This window comes from Phyllobates terribilis, unplaced genomic scaffold (genome assembly GCF_046119375.1).
Source record: "Phyllobates terribilis strain yellow unplaced genomic scaffold, ASM4611937v1 Scaffold_291__1_contigs__length_2406647, whole genome shotgun sequence".
NCBI lineage: Eukaryota > Metazoa > Chordata > Amphibia > Anura > Dendrobatidae > Phyllobates > Phyllobates terribilis.
Genome location: NW_027363051.1, coordinates 2357897 through 2366401, shown reverse-complemented (window position 1 = coordinate 2366401; position 8505 = coordinate 2357897).

Genomic DNA, 8505 nt, shown 5'->3' with positions numbered 1-8505 from the left:
GGAGTGTTCATTTCAATTAAAGGACTTTGCTCTGTGTGTGTGCTTTTTTAACTAAACTTACGGGGTTAGTAATGGGGGTGTCTTATAGACGCCTCTCCATTACTAACCCCTGGGCTCGATGTCAGCAAACATTACAAAGCTAACATCAACCCCAATAGTATTACCCCACTCGCCACCGCACCAGGGCAAGTGGAAAGAGCCGAGGCTAGGCGCCAGAAATGGTGCATCTTATGGATGCGCCAATTCTTGGGCAGCTGAGTGCTGGTGTTCTTGCACTGGGAGGGGGACAATATCCAATTCCCAGGCTATTAATATCAGCCGGCAGCTGTCTGTTTAGCCTTTGCTGGTTGGGTCCCTGGTTTCCTGCACTGCTGGTAACATTACCATTATGTCTATCTATTGTGTCCTATTGCACTTGGTCTGTTGATGCTTATTTGTATCACCTTTGCCCAGCATACTGACTGAACCTATCACTTTATATGTTTATTACTATATCCTTTATGTCTATGAGGTATAATGCTTACTTGTGATAGTGTTTCTCTAGTCAGAAACTTTTTCATTCTAATGATATAAATAACTGATATTATATATTACTTATGTTATGTATGCTATGGACCTTTACGCATTAGTATACTCTCTAACATATAACTGGACCCATATTTCGTATTTACTTAATAGGATAATTTCACCTTTGGTCTGGGCCTTAGATGTAGCAGTGCAGTACACCAAGTGTTATATCCAGGTATACCACCATTGTTCTTCCTGAACTTGTACCTCACTTTTCGTATATATTGTATTTGTATATGAATACATATGGTATTCCTCTATATGTTTTTTTTTTATTTGTTAATAATAAATATATATTTTTAGGCCTTTGAAGAAAACGCTTCATCTCTTTAGTGACAGTAATTAACAGAGGCTGAAGTTACAGTTCTATCCAAAGGCTTAACCTTCTCCCCGACAATTGAGTTTGACGTTCATAGAACTTTATTAGATGTGAATAAGTTTGTGAGAACTTTCACTTTGCGTTGTCATTTCATGGTCAATGAACAGAATGAGAACATGGAGAACTCGTTACAAGAAGTTTCTCATGATGATGTTCCCAATAGAACTGGAACTTTTGATGAACAGAGTTCACTTCTTGATCATAAAACTCCAGCGATTCAACACAACAGACAGTTACTTTCAATCGTTTGTTATAAAAAAATCTCTATTACTATCCGGTCAAGTCTCGTCCACCGGTCTTGGATGTTTTCTAGGAAATGATTGAAGATGAACTACTTACATTAAAAAGGAACACAAAATTTCAAGGACAGAAATATCATAATCTAATGATATCAGAGCAACGAGCTGTGAAAGAACTTAACGAGAACTCTGACCTCCTCATAAGGAAAGCAAAGGACAATCCACTGTTATATTGAATGTGGGACTTTATGAAAAATTCCATTGGGAAATCTGCAGACAAAATGTGACCTTCTAAGGAAGGGGAAAGATTCTGAAAGAAGCCGCCGAGGACGAAGACTCAAGACTGATGAAAACGACAGCGGAGAAACCGCGACTCACAGATCAGAAGAGAAGAATCAGGGAATGAAAGCTGTGAGAAAATGTAGAGAAAACCAGAGCAAGTCTGGAGAAAAATCATCTATTATAGGAGGAGGCCGAGAGACGTCATCACATCCACCGGAGCCAACAAGAGTCTCCTCTCACCTGGTGATGTCCGAGGCCGGAGCTCCTCCATCATCACCTCCTGGTACCGATCCTGGTGTCCTTCTAGATACTCCCACTCCTCCATAGAGAGATAGACAGCGACGTCCTGACACCTTATAGGAACCTGACAACGACACCGTCATCACCCAGAATCCTCCAGTGCTGCCCTATATAATGTCCCAGCAGTCACCTCTCCAGTCATCACCCAGAATCCTCCAGTGCTGTCCTGTATAATGTCCCAGCAGTCACCTCTCCGCTCATCACCCAGAATCCTCCAGTGCTGTCCTGTATAATGTCCCAGCAGTCACCTCTCCGGTCATCACCCAGAATCCTCCAGTGCTGTCCTGTATAATGTCCCAGCAGTCACCTCTCCGGTCATCACCCAGAATCCTCCAGTGCCGTCCTGTATAATGTCCCAGCAATCACCTCTCCGGTCATCACCCAGAATCCTCCAGTGCCGTCCTGTATAATGTCCCAGCAGTCACCTCTCCGGTCATCACCCAGAATCCTCCAGTGCCATCCTGTATAATGTCCCAGCAGTCACCTCTCCTGTCATCACCCAGAATCGTCCAGTGCTGTCCTGTATAATGTCCCATCAGTCACCTCTCCGGCCATCACCCAGAATCATCCAGTGCTGTCCTGTATAATGTCCCAGGAGTCACCTCTCCGGTCATCACCCAGAATCCTCCAGTGCTGTCCTGTATAATGTCCCAGCAGTCACCTCTCCGGTCATCACCCAGAATCCTCCAGTGCTGTCCTGTATAATGTCCCAGCAGTCACCTCTCCGGTCATCCCCCAGAATCCTCCAGTGCTGTCCTGTATAATGTCCCAGCAGTCACCTCTCCGGTCATCACCCAGAATCCTCCAGTGCTGTCCTGTATAATGTCCCAGCAGTCACCTCTCCGGTCATCACCCAGAATCCTCCAGTGCTGTCCTGTATAATGTCCCAGCAGTCACCTCTCCGCTCAGCAGCTCAATCATCTTGTTGCTGAGCTCTAGGATCTTCTTCTTCCTCTTATGTATCGGGGGGTGCGGGGGAGGCTCTGTGATGGGGTCCGGGCTCCGCCCTCCTGACTCCTGGAGATGGATGATGGGAGTCACACCCTCTCCCGGTGTCTTCCTCACTATTGTGTAATCCTGTGTATGGAGAAAAGTGGTAAAACACTAAACCCCAGAGAGATAATGAAATAGTTGTGGCTTTCTAACCCAAAACCTAATTACAGGTTCCTATTAACACTTTCACCCACGAGACTGTTTTCACCTTTCTGATTAGGCCAATTTTTTCAATTCTTATTAGTTTGACTTTAATTTTGATCAAAATTACACAGTGACCCTATTTGGGCCATGTGTGAACACGCTCTTGCATGCTGCATGTACACTCATTTATATTCCAGTTCATTTCTTTAGGGTTTTTTTCAGTTAAAGGGGTCCTCCCATCTCCAAGATCCCATCCCAATATGGAGTAGGTGTAATAATAATAATAATATTAGCAAATACCTTCAATTAGAAATGTAGTATAGTATTTTTGGTTCGCTAGCTCTCTTACCCCATGTGCAGAGCATCGCAGGACCTTAGGTATCCATGGTTACGACCACTAGCAGCTAGCCAACTAACTGTGATTTTATCAGTGGACGTAACCATGGATACCTAAGGTCCTGCGATGCTCTGCACATGAGGTAAGTGGCGAATCAAAAATACTATACTACATTTCTAATTAGAGGCATTTGCTAATATTACTATTATTACACCTACTACATATTGGGATAGGATCTTGGAGATGGGAGTACCCCTTTAAGTGTGCACAAGTGTGGTAATCTCATGTGGTCTATGGCAGGGGGCTGCACTCCTCGCAGTATACAATGTATCTCGCTGTGGACAGTTTTCTGTCAGGAGAAGAGTCCTCTCTTCTCAAATTAAACTCCACAATATAATATTTTTCCAGTAAATGCCTCCAGGTAGAGGGTGATGATGGTGGTAGTAGTCTGTGCACCCGAGCCCCAGTCATAAAGAAGCCTAAAGAACTTAAACAGAAGTCCCTTTACTGGGGATAATGGGTCAAATTCTTAGGCTGTGTGCCCACGATGCGTTTTTGAAGCATTTCTGTAGCAGCAAAAACACTGAAGAAAAGCATCAAAAACGCTTGGTAGAAGGCCCGCCATGTCCCCCAATGATAATCCGCGTGTGCTGTGCACATGCTGCTCAAATTTCCACTTCCGTTTTTTCATGGTGAAAAAAACGCAGCACCACCAATTATTTTGCAGAAGCGCTGCGTTTTCGCCGCCATTGACTTGCATTGGAACGCTTCAAATCTGCAAATATGTAAAACTACTTACAGAATTAAAGCGCATTTGCAACGATTTTGGAACACAAGACTGCAGCAAATGGGAAGTGACCTCATGCGGGGGCGTTCCAGCCATCCCATAAATCCAGGAAGACGAGAATCCCATACCATTCCTGTCTTCCTGGATCATGGCTGAGCACCTGGGGTGGTACAAGATGGACCTGAATGTCCCGGTCATGATTGGTGTCTGCGGGTGTCTGCGCTGGAAACCTGCGCGGTGTCAGCATGGGCTCTGTGCGGTGTCTGCGGTTGTCAGCGGGTGTCTGCGTGCAGGCAGACATAGGTCTATGTGACACTACTACTCCCATCGGCCTATGTCTGTCCCCCGTCCACTAGTGGCAGCAGGATCAGCTCGATGGGAGCAGTAGTTCCCATCAGCCTGATCTTGCTGTTAAAATTGCCCTAATGTGTCCGTAAAACTGCCCCATATGTTATTTTTGGCCCCCATAGGTTTATATTTTTGCCCCTATACATTTTTTATTTTTTGTATGCCCCCATATATTTCTTTTGGCAACCTATTTTTTTTTTATTAATTTAAAGTCCCCATTTTTTTTTTTTTGGTCCCCAATTAATTTTAAAAATACATTTCATTGGTGGCCAGTGGTTGCCTAAAGAAATTTAGTTTATACATTACCTGTTCCCACCGATCACCACCTAAAATAAAGTAAAAAATAAAAAAAATACACCTATACTCACCTATATGCCTAATTCCCCGAAGCCCTCAATCTCCTGTAATAAAATATAAAATAACACAATTTTATCCTTACCCCTCTGTAGTAGTCCACGAGTGTCCCATGAAGATCTCCAGATTAGAGCAGCCACATAAACTGTGACCGCTCTATACCGCCGCCGCCGCTACAATGGCGGGGCCGTAAAGCAGCCCCGTCATTGCATAAGCGAGTTCACCGGAGTTCAGGCAGCGCTGCTCCGGTCAACTCCTTTATGGCCCCGCTGACCGTGAGAAATTTCCACGGTACACCAGGGCCGTAAGGGGGGGTCACCAGAGCTGCGCTGACTGAATGCACTCCAGTGACCTCAGTCAGTGCCTCACACTGCCGGGAGCGGACGTGTTCCCGGCAGTGTGAGCTTACAGCAGCCATGACAGCTGTCACATCTCCAGATGTGACAGCTGTGCATGGGAGATCATCGCAGGAACATGGACAGGTAATTATTTTTTTTTAGTAAATTAATAATTAAATAAAATTGTGTTTTATTTCAAATAAATAATTATTTTCTGGGTGTAGTGTGTGTTTTTTCTTTTTAACTCTTTGTAGGTTAGTAATGGGGGTGTCTTATAGACGCCCCTCATTACTAACCTGGGCTTTATGGCAGCTGGCGCTGACATGAACCCCACTACTATTACCCCCTGCCACTGCACGAGGGTAGCGTGGAAGAGCGAGGCTAAGCGTCAGATTTGGCGCACAAATATGATGCGCCAAATCTGGGGCGGTTGATGGCTGATATTATAGCCTGGGAGGGGGCCTATAACCTTGGCCCCTTTCTAGGCTATTAATATCAGGTCGCAGCTGTCCGCCTAGCCTTTGCTGGCTCCAATTTATAGGAGGACACAATGTCATTTTTTTTTGGGGGGGTCCCCCTGTAGAATGGACAGTAAAGGCTAAGCTAACTGCTGCGGCCTGATATTAATAGCAAGGGAAGGGGCCATGATCCTTGGCTACTTCCCAGACTATATCAGCCCTCAGCCGTCTGCTTTCCCTCTGCTGGTTATTAACCCTCTGTCAGGGGCAACCGATCTGACAGGCGCAGCTCAGTTAGTTTCATTTCTCGATTTTCAGTGGTTTGTCTGGGAAACACGCTCCTCCCAGTACCTTCCTAACTTTAAAGGCTGTGTGATTATGTGTATTCTCATCTATTACATTCCTATTAAGGTAACTGATCACTTTTAGAGCATTGAAATTTTAATAAAAGGAAAATATAGCCAATTTTCTAGCCTGTGCCTTACAGGTGCAATGCCCCTAAACTCGTTATGAAACATATTGCCCCTGACGGAGGGTTAAAAATACGCGTGAACCCACCCATTTTTTTTTTTTTTAAATACATTGAAATGTAAGATTATTGTACAGCGTATGCGTGACCAAGCATACATTGAAATGGGTCTGTGTGTGTTTCCGGTATGTGTGGAAAAAGTCATCACCATTCGTACCGGAGATTCTGACGCGTGAAAGAGCCGTAATTGGATACTGGGTGAGGAGTGTGTGTGTGTGTGAGGGGTGTGCCCATGTATACAGACGCGTACATATCTGCATAGAGTATGTATGTGTATATATATATATTTTTATATTAATTACAGGGGCTGCAGTTCTTGTGGCATCCTGAATACTTCCAAAATGGTGAATAGGGGTTTGACTAGGAAATTACATTATTGGCCTTTTTTTTTTCCACTAACTTTATTTGGCTTCAAAAACGCTTAAAAAACGTTTACAAAACGCATCAAAAAACGCATCAAAAAAGCGTCAAAAACGCATCAAAAACGCACATAGAATCTGCATGAATTTTTCTGGCAAGGAGATGCAGAAATGGTCAGGAAAATTTCTGCTTCATTTCTGCATCGTGGGCACAATGCCTTATTCACAAACGGTAGGGAGCTGAGTTACAGGATGACACTCAGGCTGAGTTCACACGATGCGTTTTTAATGCGTTTAAGCTGCGTTCTTGCAGCTGCGTAAACGCCACGGAAACGCATTAAAAACGCATGGTAGAAGGGCAGCAATGTTCCCCAATTGAAATTCGCATGTGCTCTGCCCATGATGCAGATTTTTCCGCAGCGTAAACGCTGCGCTCAAAAATCCGCAGCATGTCCATTAATTTTGCGGAAACGCTGCGTTTTCGCCGCCATTGACTTGCATTAGAACGCGCCAATTCCGCAAGACTGCATCTGTACTTGCGTAATTGGCGCGTTCTAATGTGCGGATGGTACCCGGGTGTGGAGGAGAGGAGAGTCTCATCCGCACCCAGGTACCATTAAAAAATCTGTAAAAAAAAGGATAAAATAAAAAATAAATGTATATTTACCTTCTGTCGGCCCGCGCAGCGCTCCTGCTTGGTTCCCGGCACTTTGCAGTGAGTTGAAGGACCTGCACTGACGTCAGAGTCATGTGACGGGTCACGTGACGCTGATGTCGGCAGGTCTTTCAATTCAAAGTGGCCGGCGAGGGAGAACGGAATGAGCGGGACACCGGGGGCCATCGGAGGGTAAAGTATACATGTATTTTTTATTTTTACCACTCTCTCGGTTCACACTATATAAATCCATGCCTAGTTGTCAAGCACTTTCCAAGTGATGCTAAAATCGCCTGGAAAGCGCTTGTCAATCCACATGCAGAGACGCATGGGGGAACGCATGGGGGAACGCATGTGAATCCGCATGTATTCTGCAGGAAAAACGCATGCACAATCCGCATGCATTTTTCTGGCAAGGAGATGCAGAAATGGTCAGGAAAATTTCTGCTTCATTTCTGCGTCGTGGGCACATAGCCTAGTTCACAAGCGGTAGGGAGCTGAGGTACAGGATGACACTCATGGTTGAATATTGTTGTGCACCTGCAGACAGGCAGATCCTGGAAACCTCTGGTTTCATCAAATCTGAATATTTCTTCCTCAGCGCTGTGCTCTGTTTCTGCCCTGAGGTAATTCTTCCTAATATGAAGACTATCAGCTCCCCTTATTGTGTCTGTCCCCTTTTTAAGCGCAGCAGTCAGAGAGAAGGTAGGTAACTCCTTCATCTACAAAATGGCTTCCTCTTCTCAAAATGTCTGACCACCAACTGCCTCTTCAATCCTTAACTACCTCACAGGATTTAACTCCTCCCACTCTCATGTGACTGTTAGAGCTGCAGTCATTGGCTGACTGCCCAGAGGCGTTTTTCCAGAAGCTTCTGCATATTAAACAGAGCTGGGTCACATGATCAAGCCTGTTAGAGGAAGATTAACCCTTTTTGTGCTGCCTGTCAGCAGGTCTCACAATTTATATAAAATGCACAGTTTACACAAAAAAACACAGCATTTATATGAAACACACTATATATCTGGTATCCCATAGGGACAGGATCTTGGAGATGGGAATACCCCTTTAATTCTTCTGAATATTAAGTTATATCATTAATATTAACCCCTTTACCCCCGAGGGTGGTTTGCACGTTAATGACCAGGTCAATTTTTACAATTCTGACCACTGTCACTTTATGAGGTAATTACTCTGGAGCTTCAACGGATCCCCCTGATTCTGAGATTGTTTTTTCGTGACATATTGTACTTCATGATTGTGATAAAATTTCTTCGATATCACTTACGTTTATTTGTGAAAAAAATGGAAATTTGGCGAAAATTTGGAAACTTTAGCAATTTTCAAAATTTGAATTTTTATGCCCTTAAATCAGAGAGATATGTCACACAAAATAGTTAATAAATAACATTTCCCACATGTCTACTTTACATCAG